Raw genomic sequence first — 19,205 nt, 5'->3', positions numbered from 1 at the left:
CTGTCAGATGGCCAGTACTGAGGGAGTTCTGCACTGTCAGAGGATCATATTGAGGGAGTGCCACACTGTCAGACGGTCTGTACTGAGGGAGTGCTGCACTTTTCGAGGTGTCAGTACGAAGTGAGTGCCGCACTGTCAGAGTGTCAGTACTGAGGGTGTGTCAAACTGTCAGAAGGTCAGTACTGAGGGTGTGCTGCACTGTCAGAGGATCATATTAAGGGAGTGCCACACTGTCAGACGGTCTGTACTGAGGGAGTGCTGCACAGTCAGAGTGTCAGTAATGACGGAGTGCCACACTATCAGATGGTCAGTACTGAGGGAGTGCTGCACTGTCAGAGGGATCAGTGCAGATGGTGTGCTGTAATGTCAGACGGTAAGTATAGAGGGAGTGCTACACTGTCAGTGTGTCAGTACTGAGGTAGTGTCAAACTGTCAGAGGGTCAGTACTGAGGGAGTGCTGCACTGTCAGTGTGTCAGCACTGAGGGAGTGCTGAACTGTCAGAGGATCATATTGAGGGAGTGCCACACTGTCAGACGGGACTGAGTGAGCGCAGCACTGTCAGAGGGTCAGTACTGAGGGATTCCTGCATAGCCAGAGAGTCAGTATAGAGGGAGTGCAGCATTGTCAGAGGGTCGGGACGTAGGAAGCGCTGAAATTCAGAGGGTAATTAGTGAGAAGGAGCTGAACTGTGAGAGGGTCAGTACTGAGAGAGTGTGGACTGTCAGACAGTCAGCACTGAGGGAGTGCTGCGCTGTCATAGGATCCGTACCGAGGGAGTGCTGCACTGTCAGAGGGTCAGTACTGAGGTATTCCTGCATAGCCAGCGAGTCAGTATAGAGGGAGTGCAGCATTGTCAGAGGGTCGGGACGTAGGAAAGACTGAAATGTCAGAGGATTATTACTGAGAGAGAGTTGAGTTGCGAGAGGGTCAGTACTGAGAGAGCGTGCACTGTCAGAGGGTCAGAACTGAGGGAGTGCCTCACTGTCAGAGGGTCAGTACTGAGAGAGTGTCACACTGTCAGAGGGTCAGAACTGAGGGAGTGCCTCACTGTCAGAGGGTCAGTACTGAGGGAGTGTCACACTGTCAGAGGGTCAGAACTGAGGGAGTGCCTCACTGTCAGAGGGTCAGTACTGAGGGAGGGTCACACTGTCAGAGGGGCAGTACTGAGGGAGTGTCACACTGTCAGATGGTCAGTACTGAGTGAGTGCCTCATTGTCAGAGTGTCAGTACTGAGATAGTGTTGCTCTGTCAGAGGGTCAGTACTGAGGGAGTGCTGCACTGTTAGATGTGTCAGTACGAAGTGATTGCCGCACTGTCAGAGTGTCAGTACTGAGGGAGTGTCAAACTGTCAGAAGGTCAGTACTGAGGGAGTGCTGCACTGTCAGTGTGTCAGTACTGAGGGAGTGCTGCACTGTCAGAGGATCATATTAAGGGAGTGCCACACTGTCAGACGGTCTGTACTGAGGGAGTGCTGCACAGTCAGAGTGTCAGTAATGACGGAGTGCCACACTATCAGATGGTCAGTACTGAGGGAGTGCTGCACTGTCAGAGGGATCAGTGCTGATGGTGTGCTGTAATGTCAGACGGTCAGTATAGAGGGAGTGCTACACTGTCAGTGTGTCAGTACTGAGGTAGTGTCAAACTGTCAGAGGGTCAGTACTGAGGGAGTGCTGCACTGTCAGTGTGTCAGTACTGAGGGAGTGCTTAACTGTCAGAGGATCATATTCAGGGAGTGCCACACTGTCAGACGGTACTGAGTGAGCGCAGCACTGTCAGAGGGTCAGTACTGAGGGATTCCTGCATAGCCAGAGAGTCAGTATAGAGGGAGTGCAGCATTGTCAGAGGGTCGGGACGTAGGAAGCGCTGAAATTCAGAGGGTAATTAGTGAGAAGGAGCTGAACTGTGAGAGGGTCAGTACTGAGAGAGTGTGCACTGTCAGAGAGTCAGCACTGAAGGTGTGCTGCGCTGTCATAGGGTCCGTACTGAGGGAGTGCTGCACTGTCAGACGGTCAGTACTGAGGTATTCCTGCATAGCCAGCGAGTCAGTATAGAGGGAGTGCAGCATTGTCAGAGGGTCGGGACGTAGGAAACACTGAAATGTCAGAGGATTATTACTGAGAGAGAGTTGAACTGTGAGAGGGTCAGTACTGAGAGGGCGTGCACTGTCAGAGGGTCAGAACTGAGGGAGTGCCTCACTGTCAGAGGGTCAGTACTGAGAGAGTGTCACACTGTCAGTGGGTCAGAACTGAGGGAGTGCCTCACTGTCAGAGGGTCAGTACTGAGGGAGTGTCACACTGTCAGAGGGTCAGAACTGAGGGAGTGCCTCACTGTCTGAGGGTCAGTACTGAGGGAGTGTCACACTGTCAGAGGGGCAGTACTGAGGGAGTGTCACACTGTCAGATGGTCAGTACTGAGTGAGGGCCTCATTGTCAGAGGGTCAGTACTGAGATAGTGTGGCTCTGTCAGATGGTCAGTACTGAGGGAGTGCCTCACTGTCAGATGGTCAGTACTGAGGGAGTGCTGCTCTGTCAGAGGGTCAGTACTGAGGGAGTACTGCACTGTCAGATGGTCAGTACTTCGGGAGTGTCACACTGTCAGAGGGTCAGAACTGTGGGAGTGCCTCACTGTCAGAGGGTCAGTACTGAGGGAGTGTCATACTGTCAGAGGGTCAGAACTGAGGGAGTGCCTCACTGTCAGAGGGTCAGCACTGAGGGAGTGTCACACTGTCAGAGGGTCAGTACTGAGGGAGTGTCACACTGTCTGATGGTCAGTACTGAGGGAGTGCCTCATTGTCAGAGGGTCAGTACTGAGGGAGTGCCTCACTGTCAGATGGTCAGTACTGAGGGAGTGCTGCACTGTCAGAGGGTCAGTACTGAGGGAGCACTGCACTGTCAGATGGTCAGTACTGCGGGACTGTCACACTGTCAGAGGGTCAGTACTGAGGGAGTGCTGCACTGTCAGAGGGTCCGCACAGAGGGAGTGCTGCACTGTCAGAGGTTCAGCACTGAGAGAGTGTCACACTGTCAGAGGTTCAGCACTGAGAGAGTGTCCCACTGTCAGAGGGTCAGCTCTGAGGGAGTGTCACACTAACAGAGGGTCAGCACTGAGACAGTGCTGTACTGCCAAAAGGTCTGTACTGAGGGAGTGCTGCACTGTCAGTGTGTCAGTACTGAGGGAGTGCTGAACTGTCAGAGGATCATATTGAGGGAGTGCCACACTGTCAGACGGTACTGAGTGAGCGCAGCACTGTCAGAGGGTCAGTACTGAGGGATTCCTGCATAGCCAGAGAGTCAGTATAGAGGGAGCGCAGCATTGTCAGAGGGTCGGGACGTAGGAAGCGCTGAAATTCAGAGGGTAATTAGGCAGAAGGAGCTGAACTGTGAGAGGGTCAGTACTGAGAGAGTGTGCACTGTCAGAGAGTCAGCACTGAGGGAGTGCTGCGCTGTCATAGGGTCCGTACTGAGGGAGTGCTGCACTGTCAGAGGGTCAGTACTGAGGTATTCCTGCATAGCCAGCGAGTCAGTATAGAGGGAGTGCAGCATTGTCAGAGGGTCGGGACGTAGGAAAGACTGAAATGTCAGAGGATTATTACTGAGAGAGAGTTGAACTGTGAGAGGGTCAGTACTGAGAGAGCGTGCATTGTCAGAGGATCAGAACTGAGGGAGTGTCACACTGTCAGAGGGGCAGTACTGAGGGAGTGTCACACTGTCAGATGGTCAGTACTGAGTGAGTGCCTCATTGTCAGAGGGTCAGTACTGAGGGAGTGCTGCACTGTCAGAGGGTCAGTACTGAGGGAGTGCCTCACTGTCACATGGTCAGTACTGAGGGAGTTCTTCACTGTCAGAGGGTCAGTACTGTGGGAGTCCTGCACTATCAGAGGGTCAGTACTGAGGGATACCACACTGTTAGTGGGTCAGTACTGAGGGAGTCCCACACTGTCAGACGGTCAGTACTGAGGGAGTGCTGCACTGTCAGAGGGTCACTACTGAGGGAGTGCTGCACTGTCACAGGATCAGTACTGAGGGAATGTCACTCTGTCAGAGGGTCAGTACTGAGGGATTACCACACTGTCAGAGGGTCAGTACTGAGGGAGTGCCACACTGTTAGATGGCCAGTACTGAGGGAGTGCTGCACTGTCAGAGGATCATATTGAGGGAGTGCCACACTGTTAGACGGTCTGTACTGAGGGAGTGCTGCACTGTTAGAGGTGTCAGTACGAAGTGAGTGCCGCACTGTCAGAGTGTCAGTACTGAGGGAGTGTCAAACTGTCAGAAGGTCAGTACTGAGTGAGTGCTGCACTGTCAGTGTGTCAGTACTGAGGGTGTGCTGCACTGTTTTAGGATCATATTAAGGGAGTGCCACACTGTCAGACGGTCTGTACTGAGGGAGTGCTGCACAGTCAGAGTGTCAGTAATGACGGAGTGCCACACTATCAGATGGTCAGTACTGAGGGAGTGCTGCACTGTCAGAGGGATCAGAGCTGATGGTGTGCTGTAATGTCAGACGGTCAGTATAGAGGGAGTGCTACACTGTCAGTGTGTCAGTACTGAGGTAGTGTCATACTGTCAGAGGGTCAGTACTGAGGGAGTGCTGCACTGTCAGTGTGTCAGTACTGAGGGAGTGCTGAACTGTCAGAGGATCATATTGAGGGAGTGCCACACTGTCAGACGGTACTGAGTGAGCGCAGCACTGTCAGAGGGTCAGTACTGAGAGAGTGTGCACTGTCAGACAGTCAGCACTGAGGGAGTGCTGCGCTGTCATAGGGTCCGTACCGAGGGAGTGCTGCACTGTCAGAGGGCCAGTACTGAGGTATTCCTGCATAGCCAGCGAGTCAGTATAGAGGGAGTGCAGCATTGTCAGAGGGTCGGGACGTAGGAAACACTGAAATGTCAGAGGATTATTACTGAGAGAGAGTTGAACTGTGAGAGGGTCAGTACTGAGAGAGCGTGCACTGTCAGAGGGTCAGAACTGAGGGAGTGCCTCACTGTCAGAGGGTCAGTACTGACAGAGTGTCACACTGTCAGAGGGTCAGAAATGAGGGAGTGCCTCACTGTCAGAGGGTCAGTACTGAGGGAGTGTCACACTATCAGAGGGTCAGAACTGAGAGAGTGCCTCACTGTCAGAGGGTCTGTACTGAGGGAGTGTCACACTGTCAAAGGGGCAGTACTGAGTGAGTGTCACACTGTCAGATGGTCAGTACTGAGTGAGTGCCTCATTGTCAGAGGGTCAGTACTGAGAGAGTGTTGCTCTGTCAGAGGGTCAGTACTGAGGGAGTGCCTCACTGTCAGATGGTCAGTACTGAGCGAGTTCTGCACTGTCAGAGGGTCAATACTGAGGGAGTACTGCACTGTCAGATGGTCAGTACTGCGGGAGTGTCACACTGTAAGAGAGTCAGTACTGAGGCAGTGCTGCACTGTCAGAGGGTCAGCACAGAGGGAGTGCTGCACTGTCAGAGGGTCAGTACTGAGAGAGTGTCACTCTGTCAGAGGGTCAGAACTGAGGGAGTGCTTCACTGTCAGAGGGTCAGAACTGAGGGAGTGCCTCACTGTCAGAGGGTCAGGACTGAGGGAGTGTCACACTGTCAGAGGGTCAGTACTGAGGGTGTGTCACACTGTCTGATGGTCAGTACTGAGGGAGTGCCTCATTGTCAGAGGGTCAGTACTGAGGGAGTGCCTCACTGTCAGATGGTCAGTACTGAGGGAGTGCTGCACTGTCAGAGGGTCAGTACTGAGGGAGTGCTGCACAGTCAGAGTGTCAGTAATGACGGAGTGCCACACTATCAGATGGTCAGTACTGAGGGAGTGCTGCAATGTCAGAGGGATCAGAGCTGATGGTGTGCTGTAATGTCAGACGGTCAGTATAGAGGGAGTGCTACACTGTCAGTGTGTCAGTACTGAGGTAGTGTCATACTGTCAGAGGGTCAGTACTGAGGGAGTGCTGCACTGTCAGTGTGTCAGTACTGAGGGAGTGCTGAACTGTCAGAGGATCATATTGAGGGAGTGCCACACTGTCAGACGGTACTGAGTGAGCGCAGCACTGTCAGAGGGTCAGTACTGAGAGAGTGTGCACTGTCAGACAGTGAGCACTGAGGGAGTGCTGCGCTGTCATAGGGTCCGTACCGAGGGAGTGCTGCACTGTCAGAGGGCCAGTACTGAGGTATTCCTGCATAGCCAGCGAGTCAGTATAGAGGGAGTGCAGCATTGTCAGAGGGTCGGGACGTAGGAAACACTGAAATGTCAGAGGATTATTACTGAGAGAGAGTTGAACTGTGAGAGGGTCAGTACTGAGAGAGTGTCACACTGTCAGAGGGTCAGAACTGAGGGAGTGCCTCACTCTCAGAGGGTCAGTACTGAGGGAGTGTCACACTGTCAGATGGTCAGAACTGAGGGAGTGCCTCACTGTCAGATGGTCAGTACTGAGGGAGTGTCACACTGTCAAAGGGGCAGTACTGAGTGAGTGTCACACTGTCAGATGGTCAGTACTGAGTGAGTGCCTCATTGTCAGAGGGTCAGTACTGAGAGAGTGTTGCTCTGTCAGAGGGTCAGTACTGAGGGAGTGCCTCACTGTCAGATGGTCAGTACTGAGCGAGTACTGCACTGTCAGTGGGTCAGTACTGAGGGAGTACTGCACTGTCAGAGGGTCAGTACTGAGAGAGTGTCACACTGTCAGAGGGTCAGAACTGAGGGAGTGCTTCACTGTCAGAGGGTCAGTACTGAGAGAGTGTCACACTGTCAGAGGGGCAGTACTGAGGGAGTGTCACACTGTCAGATGGTCAGTACTGAGTGAGTGCCTCATTGTCAGAGGGTCAGTACTGAGGGAGTGTCACACTGTCAGAGCGTCAGAACTGAGGGAGTGCCACACTGTCAGAGGGTCAGGACTGAGGGAGTGTCACACTGTCAGAGGGTCAGTACTGAGGGTGTGTCACACTGTCTGATGGTCAGTACTGAGGGAGTGCCTCATTGTCAGAGGGTCAGTACTGAGGGAGTGCCTCACTGTCAGATGGTCACTACTGAGGGAGTGCTGCACTGTCAGAGGGTCAGTACTGAGGGAGTACTGCACTGTCAGATGGTCAGTACTGCGGGACTGTCACACTGTCAGAGGGTCAGTACTGAGGGAGTGCTGCACTGTCAGAGGTTCAGCACTGAGAGAGTGTCACACTGTCAGATGTTCAGCTCAGAGGGAGTGTCACACTATCAGAGGGTCAGCACTGAGACAGTGCTGTAATTCCAAATGGTCTGTACTGAGGGAGTGCTGCACTGTCAGTGTGTCAGTACTGAGGGAGTGCTGAACTGTCAGAGGATCATATTGAGGGTGTGCCACACTGTCAGACGGTACTGAGTGAGCGCCTCACTGTCAGAGGGTCAGTACTGAGGGATTCCTGCATAGCCAGAGAGTCAGTATAGAGGGAGTGCAGCATTGTCAGAGGGTCGGGAAGTAGGAAGCTCTGAAATTCAGAGGGTAATTAGTGAGAATGAGCTGAACTGTGAGAGGGTCAGTACTGAGAGAGTGTGCACTGTCAGAGAGTCAGCACTGAGGGAGTGCTGCGCTGTCATAGGGTCCGTACTGAGGGAGTGCTGCACTGTCAGAGGGTCAGTACTGAGGTATTCCTGCATAGCCAGCGAGTCAGTATAGAGGGAGTGCAGCATTGTCAGAGGGTCGGGACGTAGGAAAGACTGAAATGTCAGAGGATTATTACTGAGAGAGAGTTGAACTGTGAGAGGGTCAGTACTGAGAGAGCGTGCCCTGTCAGAGGGTCAGAACTGAGGGAGTGCCTCACTGTCAGAGGGTCAGTACTGAGGGAGTGTCACACTGTCAGAGGGGCAGTACTGAGGGAGTGTCACACTGTCAGATGGTCAGTACTGAGTGAGTGCCTCATTGTCAGATGGTCAGTACTGAGGGAGTTCTGCACTGTCAGAGGGTCAGTACTGAGGGATTGCCTCACTGTCAGATGGTCAGTACTGAGGGAGTTCTGCACTGTCAGAGTGTCAGTACTGTCGGAGTCCTGCACTATCAGAGGGTCAGTACTGAGGGATACCACACTGTTAGTGGGTCAGTACTGAGGGAGTCCCACACTGTCAGACGGTCACTACTGAGGGAGTGCTGCACTGTCACAGGATCAGTACTGAGGGATTGTCACACTGTCAGAGGGTCAGTACTGAGGGATTACCACACTGTCAGAGGGTCAGTACTGAGGGAGTGCCACACTGTCAGACGGTCTGTACTGAGGGAGTGCTGCACTCTCAGTGTGTCAGTACTGAGGGAGTGCTGAACTGTCAGAGGATCATATTGAGGGAGTGCCACACTGTCAGACGGTACTGAGTGAGCGCAGCACTGTCAGAGGGTCAGTACTGAGAGAGTGTGCACTGTCAGACAGTCAGCACTGAGGGAGTGCTGCGCTGTCATAGGGTTAGTACCGAGGGAGTGCTGCACTGTCAGAGGGCCAGTACTGAGGTATTCCTGCATAGCCAGCGAGTCAGTATAGAGGGAGTGCAGCATTGTCAGAGGGTCGGGACGTAGGAAACACTGAAATGTCAGAGGATTATTACTGAGAGAGAGTTGAACTGTGAGAGGCTCAGTACTGAGAGAGCGTGCACTGTCAGAGGGTCAGAACTGAGGGAGTGCCTCACTGTCAGAGGGTCAGTACTGACAGAGTGTCACACTGTCAGAGGGTCAGAAATGAGGGAGTGCCTCACTGTCAGAGGGTCAGTACTGAGGGAGTGTCACACTGTCAGAGGGTCAGAACTGAGGGAGTGCCTCACTGTCAGAGGGTCTGTACTGAGGGTTTGTCACACTGTCAAAGGGGCAGTACTGAGTGAGTGTCACACTGTCAGATGGTCAGTACTGAGTGAGTGCCTCATTGTCAGAGGGTCAGTACTGAGAGAGTGTTGCTCTGTCAGAGGGTCAGTACTGAGGGAGTGCCTCACTGTCAGATGGTCAGTACTGAGCGAGTTCTGCACTGTCAGAGGGTCAATACTGAGGGAGTACTGCACTGTCAGATGGTCAGTACTGCGGGAGTGTCACACTGTCAGAGGGTCAGTACTGAGGGAGTGTTGCACTGTCAGAGGGTCAGCACAGAGGGAGTGCTGCACTGTCAGAGGGTCAGTACTGAGAGAGTGTCACTCTGTCAGAGGGTCAGAACTGAGGGAGTGCTTCACTGTCAGAGGGTCAGTACTGAGGGAGTGTCACACTGTCAGAGGGTCAGAACTGAGGGAGTGCCTCACTGTCAGAGGGTCAGGACTGAGGGAGTGTCACACTGTCAGAGGGTCAGTACTGAGGGTGTGTCACACTGTCTGATGGTCAGTACTGAGGGAGTGCCTCATTGTCAGAGGGTCAGAACTGAGGGAGTGCCTCACTGTCAGAGGGTCTGTACTGAGGGAGTGTCACACTGTCAAAGGGGCAGTACTGAGTGAGTGTCACACTGTCAGATGGTCAGTACTGAGTGAGTGTCACACTGTCAAAGGGGCAGTACTGCGTGAGTGTCACACTGTCAGATGGTCAGTACTGAGTGAGTGCCTCATTGTCAGAGGGTCAGTACTGAGAGAGTGTTGCTCTGTCAGAGGGTCAGTACTGAGGGAGTGCCTCACTGTCAGATGGTCAGTACTGAGCGAGTGCTGCACTGTCAGAGGGTCAGTACTGAGGGAGTACTGCACTGTCAGATGGTCAGTACTGCGGGAGTGTCACACTGTCAGAGGGTCAGTACTGAGAGAGTGTCACACTGTCAGAGGGTCAGAACTGAGGGAGTGCTTCACTGTCAGAGGGTCAGTACTGAGGGAGTGTCACACTGTCAGAGGGTCAGAACTGAGGGAGTGCCTCACTGTCAGAGGGTCAGTACTGAGGGAGTGTCACACTGTCAGAGCGTCAGAACTGAGGGAGTGCCACACTGTCAGAGGGTCAGGACTGAGGGAGTGTCACACTGTCAGAGGGTCAGTACTGAGGGTGTGTCACACTGTCTGATGGTCAGTACTGAGGGAGTGCCTCATTGTCAGAGGGTCAGTACTGAGGGAGTGCCTCACTGTCAGATGGTCACTACTGAGGGAGTGCTGCACTGTCAGAGGGTCAGTACTGAGGGAGTACTGCACTGTCAGATGGTCAGTACTGCGGGACTGTCACACTGTCAGAGGGTCAGTACTGAGGGAGTGCTGCACTGTCAGAGGTTCAGCACTGAGAGAGTGTCACACTGTCAGATGTTCAGCTCAGAGGGAGTGTCACACTATCAGAGGGTCAGCACTGAGACAGTGCTGTAATTCCAAATGGTCTGTACTGAGGGAGTGCTGCACTGTCAGTGTGTCAGTACTGAGGGAGTGCTGAACTGTCAGAGGATCATATTGAGGGTGTGCCACACTGTCAGACGGTACTGAGTGAGCGCCTCACTGTCAGAGGGTCAGTACTGAGGGATTCCTGCATAGCCAGAGAGTCAGTATAGAGGGAGTGCAGCATTGTCAGAGGGTCGGGAAGTAGGAAGCTCTGAAATTCAGAGGGTAATTAGTGAGAATGAGCTGAACTGTGAGAGGGTCAGTACTGAGAGAGTGTGCACTGTCAGAGAGTCAGCACTGAGGGAGTGCTGCGCTGTCATAGGGTCCGTACTGAGGGAGTGCTGCACTGTCAGAGGGTCAGTACTGAGGTATTCCTGCATAGCCAGCGAGTCAGTATAGAGGGAGTGCAGCATTGTCAGAGGGTCGGGACGTAGGAAAGACTGAAATGTCAGAGGATTATTACTGAGAGAGAGTTGAACTGTGAGAGGGTCAGTACTGAGAGAGCGTGCCCTGTCAGAGGGTCAGAACTGAGGGAGTGCCTCACTGTCAGAGGGTCAGTACTGAGGGAGTGTCACACTGTCAGAGGGGCAGTACTGAGGGAGTGTCACACTGTCAGATGGTCAGTACTGAGTGAGTGCCTCATTGTCAGATGGTCAGTACTGAGGGAGTTCTGCACTGTCAGAGGGTCAGTACTGAGGGAGTGCCTCACTGTCAGATGGTCAGTACTGAGGGAGTTCTGCACTGTCAGAGTGTCAGTACTGTCGGAGTCCTGCACTATCAGAGGGTCAGTACTGAGGGATACCACACTGTTAGTGGGTCAGTACTGAGGGAGTCCCACACTGTCAGACGGTCACTACTGAGGGAGTGCTGCACTGTCACAGGATCAGTACTGAGGGATTGTCACACTGTCAGAGGGTCAGTACTGAGGGATTACCACACTGTCAGAGGGTCAGTACTGAGGGAGTGCCACACTGTCAGACGGTCTGTACTGAGGGAGTGCTGCACTGTTAGAGGTGTCAGTACGAAGTGACTGCCGCACTGTCAGAGTGTCAGTACTGAGGGAGTGTCAAACTGTCAGAAGGTCAGTAATGAGTGAGTGCTGCACTGTCAGTGTGTCAGTACTGAGGGTGTGCTGCACTGTCAGAGGATCATATTAAGGGAGTGCCACACTGTCAGACGGTCTGTACTGAGGGAGTGCTGCACAGTCAGAGTGTCAGTAATGACGGAGTGCCACACTATCAGATGGTCAGTACTGAGGGAGTGCTGCACTGTCAGAGTGATCAGTGCTGATGGTGTGCTGTAATGTCAGACGGTCAGTATAGAGGGAGTGCTACACTGTCAGTGTGTCAGTACTGAGGTAGTGTCAAACTGTCAGAGGGTCAGTACTGAGGGAGTGCTGCACTGTCAGTGTGTCAGGACTGAGGGAGTGCTGAACTGTCAGAGGATCATATTCAGGGAGTGCCACACTGTCAGACGGTACTGAGTGAGCGCAGCACTGTCAGAGGGTCAGTACTGAGGGATTCCTGCATAGCCAGAGAGTCAGTATAGAGGGAGTGCAGCATTGTCAGAGGGTCGGGACGTAGGAAGCGCTGAAATTCAGAGGGTAATTAGTGAGAAGGAGCTGAACTGTGAGAGGGTCAGTACTGAGAGAGTGTGCACTGTCAGAGAGTCAGCACTGAGGGAGTGCTGCGCTGTCATAGGGTTCGTACCGAGGGAGTGCTGCACTGTCAGAGGGTCAGTACTGAGGTATTCCTGCATAGCCAGCGAGTCAGTATAGAGGGAGTGCAGCATTGTCAGAGGGTCGGGACGTAGGAAACACTGAAATGTCAGAGGATTATTACTGAGAGAGAGTGTGCACTGTCAGAGGGTCAGAACTGAGGGAGTGCCTCACTGCCAGAGGGTCAGTACTGAGGGAGTGTCACACTGTCAGAGGGTCAGAACTGAGGGAGTGCCTCACTGTCAGAGGGTCAGTACTGAGGGAGTGTCGCACTGTCAGAGGGGCAGTACTGAGGGAATGTCACACTGTCAGATGGTCAGTACTGAGTGTGTGCCTCACTGTCAGATGGTCAGTACTGAGGGTGTACTGCACTGTCAGATGGTCAGTACTGCGGGAGTGTTACACATTCAGAGGGTCAGTACTGAGGGAGTGCTGCACTGTCAGAGGGTCGGCACAGAGGGAGTGCTGCACTGTCAGAGGGTCAGTACTGAGAGAGTGTCACACTGTCAGAGGGTCAGAACTGAGGGAGTGCCTCACTGTCAGAGGGTCAGTACTGAGGGAGTGCTTCACTGTCAGAGGGTCAGTACTGAGGGAGTGTCACACTGTCAGAGGGTCAGAACTGAGGGAGTGCCTCACTGTCAGAGGGTCAGGACTGAGGGAGTGTCACACTGTCAGAGGGTCAGTACTGAGGGTGTGTCACACTGTCTGATGGTCAGTACTGAGGGAGTGCCTCATTGTCAGAGGGTCAGAACTGAGGGAGTGCCTCACTGTCAGAGGGTCTGTACTGAGGGAGTGTCACACTGTCAAAGGGGCAGTACTGAGTGAGTGTCACACTGTCAGATGGTCAGTACTGAGTGAGTGTCACACTGTCAAAGGGGCAGTACTGCGTGAGTGTCACACTGTCAGATGGTCAGTACTGAGTGAGTGCCTCATTGTCAGAGGGTCAGTACTGAGAGAGTGTTGCTCTGTCAGAGGGTCAGTACTGAGGGAGTGCCTCACTGTCAGATGGTCAGTACTGAGCGAAAGCTGCACTGTCAGAGGGTCAGTACTGAGGGAGTACTGCACTGTCAGATGGTCAGTACTGCGGGAGTATCACACTGTCAGAGGGTCAGTACTGAGAGAGTGTCACACTGTCAGAGGGTCAGAACTGAGGGAGTGCTTCACTGTCAGAGGGTCAGTACTGAGGGAGTGTCACACTGTCAGAGGGTCAGAACTGAGGGAGTGCCTCACTGTCAGAGGGTCAGTACTGAGGGAGTGTCACACTGTCAGAGCGTCAGAACTGAGGGAGTGCCACACTGTCAGAGGGTCAGGACTGAGGGAGTGTCACACTGTCAGAGGGTCAGTACTGAGGGTGTGTCACACTGTCTGATGGTCAGTACTGAGGGAGTGCCTCATTGTCAGAGGGTCAGTACTGAGGGAGTGCCTCACTGTCAGATGGTCACTACTGAGGGAGTGCTGCACTGTCAGAGGGTCAGTACTGAGGGAGTACTGCACTGTCAGATGGTCAGTACTGCGGGACTGTCACACTGTCAGAGGGTCAGTACTGAGGGAGTGCTGCACTGTCAGAGGTTCAGCACTGAGAGAGTGTCACACTGTCAGATGTTCAGCTCAGAGGGAGTGTCACACTATCAGAGGGTCAGCACTGAGACAGTGCTGTAATTCCAAATGGTCTGTACTGAGGGAGTGCTGCACTGTCAGTGTGTCAGTACTGAGGGAGTGCTGAACTGTCAGAGGATCATATTGAGGGTGTGCCACACTGTCAGACGGTACTGAGTGAGCGCCTCACTGTCAGAGGGTCAGTACTGAGGGATTCCTGCATAGCCAGAGAGTCAGTATAGAGGGAGTGCAGCATTGTCAGAGGGTCGGGAAGTAGGAAGCTCTGAAATTCAGAGGGTAATTAGTGAGAATGAGCTGAACTGTGAGAGGGTCAGTACTGAGAGAGTGTGCACTGTCAGAGAGTCAGCACTGAGGGAGTGCTGCGCTGTCATAGGGTCCGTACTGAGGGAGTGCTGCACTGTCAGAGGGTCAGTACTGAGGTATTCCTGCATAGCCAGCGAGTCAGTATAGAGGGAGTGCAGCATTGTCAGAGGGTCGGGACGTAGGAAAGACTGAAATGTCAGAGGATTATTACTGAGAGAGAGTTGAACTGTGAGAGGGTCAGTACTGAGAGAGCGTGCCCTGTCAGAGGGTCAGAACTGAGGGAGTGCCTCACTGTCAGAGGGTCAGTACTGAGGGAGTGTCACACTGTCAGAGGGGCAGTACTGAGGGAGTGTCACACTGTCAGATGGTCAGTACTGAGTGAGTGCCTCATTGTCAGATGGTCAGTACTGAGGGAGTTCTGCACTGTCAGAGGGTCAGTACTGAGGGAGTGCCTCACTGTCAGATGGTCAGTACTGAGGGAGTTCTGCACTGTCAGAGTGTCAGTACTGTCGGAGTCCTGCACTATCAGAGGGTCAGTACTGAGGGATACCACACTGTTAGTGGGTCAGTACTGAGGGAGTCCCACACTGTCAGACGGTCACTACTGAGGGAGTGCTGCACTGTCACAGGATCAGTACTGAGGGATTGTCACACTGTCAGAGGGTCAGTACTGAGGGATTACCACACTGTCAGAGGGTCAGTACTGAGGGAGTGCCACACTGTCAGACGGTCTGTACTGAGGGAGTGCTGCACTGTTAGAGGTGTCAGTACGAAGTGACTGCCGCACTGTCAGAGTGTCAGTACTGAGGGAGTGTCAAACTGTCAGAAGGTCAGTAATGAGTGAGTGCTGCACTGTCAGTGTGTCAGTACTGAGGGTGTGCTGCACTGTCAGAGGATCATATTAAGGGAGTGCCACACTGTCAGACGGTCTGTACTGAGGGAGTGCTGCACAGTCAGAGAGTCAGTAATGACGGAGTGCCACACTATCAGATGGTCAGTACTGAGGGAGTGCTGCACTGTCAGAGTGATCAGTGCTGATGGTGTGCTGTAATGTCAGACGGTCAGTATAGAGGGAGTGCTACACTGTCAGTGTGTCAGTACTGAGGTAGTGTCAAACTGTCAGAGGGTCAGTACTGAGGGAGTGCTGCACTGTCAGTGTGTCAGGACTGAGGGAGTGCTGAACTGTCAGAGGATCATATTGAGGGAGTGCCACACTGTCAGACGGTACTGAGTGAGCGCAGCACTGTCAGAGGGTCAGTACTGAGGGATTCCTGCATAGCCAGAGAGTCAGTATAGAGGGAGTGCAGCATTGTCAGAGGGTCGGGACGTAGGAAGCGCTGAAATTCAGAGGGTAATTAGTGAGAAGGAGCTGAACTGTGAGAGGGTCAGTACTGAGAGAGTGTGCACTGTCAGAGAGTCAGCACTGAGGGAGTGCTGCGCTGTCATAGGGTTCGTACCGAGGGAGTGCTGCACTGTCAGAGGGTCAGTACTGAGGTATTCCTGCATAGCCAGCGAGTCAGTATAGAGGGAGTGCAGCATTGTCAGAGGGTCGGGACGTAGGAAACACTGAAATGTCAGAGGATTATTACTGAGAGAGAGTGTGCACTGTCAGAGGGTCAGAACTGAGGGAGTGCCTCACTGCCAGAGGGTCAGTACTGAGGGAGTGTCACACTGTCAGAGGGTCAGAACTGAGGGAGTGCCTCACTGTCAGAGGGTCAGTACTGAGGGAGTGTCGCACTGTCAGAGGGGCAGTACTGAGGGAATGTCACACTGTCAGATGGTCAGTACTGAGTGTGTGCCTCACTGTCAGATGGTCAGTACTGAGGGTGTACTGCACTGTCAGATGGTCAGTACTGCGGGAGTGTTACACATTCAGAGGGTCAGTACTGAGGGAGTGCTGCACTGTCAGAGGGTCGGCACAGAGGGAGTGCTGCACTGTCAGAGGGTCAGTACTGAGAGAGTGTCACACTGTCAGAGGGTCAGAACTGAGGGAGTGCCTCACTGTCAGAGGGTCAGTACTGAGGGAGTGCTTCACTGTCAGAGGGTCAGTACTGAGGGAGTGTCACACTGTCAGAGGGTCAGAACTGAGGGAGTGCCTCACTGTCAGAGGGTCAGGACTGAGGGAGTGTCACACTGTCAGAGGGTCAGTACTGAGGGTGTGTCACACTGTCTGATGGTCAGTACTGAGGGAGTGCCTCATTGTCAGAGGGTCAGAACTGAGGGAGTGCCTCACTGTCAGAGGGTCTGTACTGAGGGAGTGTCACACTGTCAAAGGGGCAGTACTGAGTGAGTGTCACACTGTCAGATGGTCAGTACTGAGTGAGTGTCACACTGTCAAAGGGGCAGTACTGCGTGAGTGTCACACTGTCAGATGGTCAGTACTGAGTGAGTGCCTCATTGTCAGAGGGTCAGTACTGAGAGAGTGTTGCTCTGTCAGAGGGTCAGTACTGAGGGAGTGCCTCACTGTCAGATGGTCAGTACTGAGCGAAAGCTGCACTGTCAGAGGGTCAGTACTGAGGGAGTACTGCACTGTCAGATGGTCAGTACTGCGGGAGTATCACACTGTCAGAGGGTCAGTACTGAGAGAGTGTCACACTGTCAGAGGGTCAGAACTGAGGGAGTGCTTCACTGTCAGAGGGTCAGTACTGAGGGAGTGTCACACTGTCAGAGGGTCAGAACTGAGGGAGTGCCTCACTGTCAGAGGGTCAGTACTGAGGGAGTGTCACACTGTCAGAGCGTCAGAACTGAGGGAGTGCCACACTGTCAGAGGGTCAGGACTGAGGGAGTGTCACACTGTCAGAGGGTCAGTACTGAGGGTGTGTCACACTGTCTGATGGTCAGTACTGAGGGAGTGCCTCATTGTCAGAGGGTCAGTACTGAGGGAGTGCCTCACTGTCAGATGGTCACTACTGAGGGAGTGCTGCACTGTCAGAGGGTCAGTACTGAGGGAGTACTGCACTGTCAGATGGTCAGTACTGCGGGACTGTCACACTGTCAGAGGGTCAGTACTGAGGGAGTGCTGCACTGTCAGAGGTTCAGCACTGAGAGAGTGTCACACTGTCAGATGTTCAGCTCAGAGGGAGTGTCACACTATCAGAGGGTCAGCACTGAGACAGTGCTGTAATTCCAAATGGTCTGTACTGAGGGAGTGCTGCACTGTCAGTGTGTCAGTACTGAGGGAGTGCTGAACTGTCAGAGGATCATATTGAGGGTGTGCCACACTGTCAGACGGTACTGAGTGAGCGCCTCACTGTCAGAGGGTCAGTACTGAGGGATTCCTGCATAGCCAGAGAGTCAGTATAGAGGGAGTGCAGCATTGTCAGAGGGTCGGGAAGTAGGAAGCTCTGAAATTCAGAGGGTAATTAGTGAGAATGAGCTGAACTGTGAGAGGGTCAGTACTGAGAGAGTGTGCACTGTCAGAGAGTCAGCACTGAGGGAGTGCTGCGCTGTCATAGGGTCCGTACTGAGGGAGTGCTGCACTGTCAGAGGGTCAGTACTGAGGTATTCCTGCATAGCCAGCGAGTCAGTATAGAGGGAGTGCAGCATTGTCAGAGGGTCGGGACGTAGGAAAGACTGAAATGTCAGAGGATTATTACTGAGAGAGAGTTGAACTGTGAGAGGGTCAGTACTGAGAGAGCGTGCCCTGTCAGAGGGTCAGAACTGAGGGAGTGCCTCACTGTCAGAGGGTCAGTACTGAGGGAGTGTCACACTGTCAGAGGGGCAGTACTGAGGGAGTGTCACACTGTCAGATGGTCAGTACTGAGTGAGTGCCTCATTGTCAGATGGTCAGTACTGAGGGAGTTCTGCACTGTCAGAGGGTCAGTACTGAGGGAGTGCCTCACTGTCAGATGGTCAGTACTGAGGGAGTTCTGCACTGTCAGAGTGTCAGTACTGTCGGAGTCCTGCACTATCAGAGGGTCAGTACTGAGGGATACCACACTGTTAGTGGGTCAGTACTGAGGGAGTCCCACACTGTCAGACGGTCACTACTGAGGGAGTGCTGCACTGTCACAGGATCAGTACTGAGGGATTGTCACACTGTCAGAGGGTCAGTACTGAGGGATTACCACACTGTCAGAGGGTCAGTACTGAGGGAGTGCCACACTGTCAGACGGTCTGTACTGAGGGAGTGCTGCACTGTTAGAGGTGTCAGTACGAAGTGACTGCCGCACTGTCAGAGTGTCAGTACTGAGGGAGTGTCAAACTGTCAGAAGGTCAGTAATGAGTGAGTGCTGCACTGTCAGTGTGTCAGTACTGAGGGTGTGCTGCACTGTCAGAGGATCATATTAAGGGAGTGCCACACTGTCAGACGGTCTGTACTGAGGGAGTGCTGCACAGTCAGAGAGTCAGTAATGACGGAGTGCCACACTATCAGATGGTCAGTACTGAGGGAGTGCTGCACTGTCAGAGTGATCAGTGCTGATGGTGTGCTGTAATGTCAGACGGTCAGTATAGAGGGAGTGCTACACTGTCAGTGTGTCAGTACTGAGGTAGTGTCAAACTGTCAGAGGGTCAGTACTGAGGGAGTGCTGCACTGTCAGTGTGTCAGGACTGAGGGAGTGCTGAACTGTCAGAGGATCATATTGAGGGAGTGCCACACTGTCAGACGGTACTGAGTGAGCGCAGCACTGTCAGAGGGTCAGTACTGAGGGATTCCTGCATAGCCAGAGAGTCAGTATAGAGGGAGTGCAGCATTGTCAGAGGGTCGGGACGTAGGAAGCGCTGAAATTCAGAGGGTAATTAGTGAGAAGGAGCTGAACTGTGAGAGGGTCAGTACTGAGAGAGTGTGCACTGTCAGAGAGTCAGCACTGAGGGAGTGCTGCGCTGTCATAGGGTTCGTACCGAGGGAGTGCTGCACTGTCAGAGGGTCAGTACTGAGGTATTCCTGCATAGCCAGCGAGTCAGTATAGAGGGAGTGCAGCATTGTCAGAGGGTCGGGACGTAGGAAACACTGAAATGTCAGAGGATTATTACTGAGAGAGAGTGTGCACTGTCAGAGGGTCAGAACTGAGGGAGTGCCTCACTGCCAGAGGGTCAGTACTGAGGGAGTGTCACACTGTCAGAGGGTCAGAACTGAGGGAGTGCCTCACTGTCAGAGGGTCAGTACTGAGGGAGTGTCGCACTGTCAGAGGGGCAGTACTGAGGGAATGTCACACTGTCAGATGGTCAGTACTGAGTGTGTGCCTCACTGTCAGATGGTCAGTACTGAGGGTGTACTGCACTGTCAGATGGTCAGTACTGCGGGAGTGTTACACATTCAGAGGGTCAGTACTGAGGGAGTGCTGCACTGTCAGAGGGTCGGCACAGAGGGAGT

This window comes from Chiloscyllium punctatum, chromosome 34, assembly GCF_047496795.1.
Source record: "Chiloscyllium punctatum isolate Juve2018m chromosome 34, sChiPun1.3, whole genome shotgun sequence".
NCBI classification, from domain to species: domain Eukaryota; kingdom Metazoa; phylum Chordata; class Chondrichthyes; order Orectolobiformes; family Hemiscylliidae; genus Chiloscyllium; species Chiloscyllium punctatum.
This window is presented reverse-complemented; position numbering follows the sequence as displayed.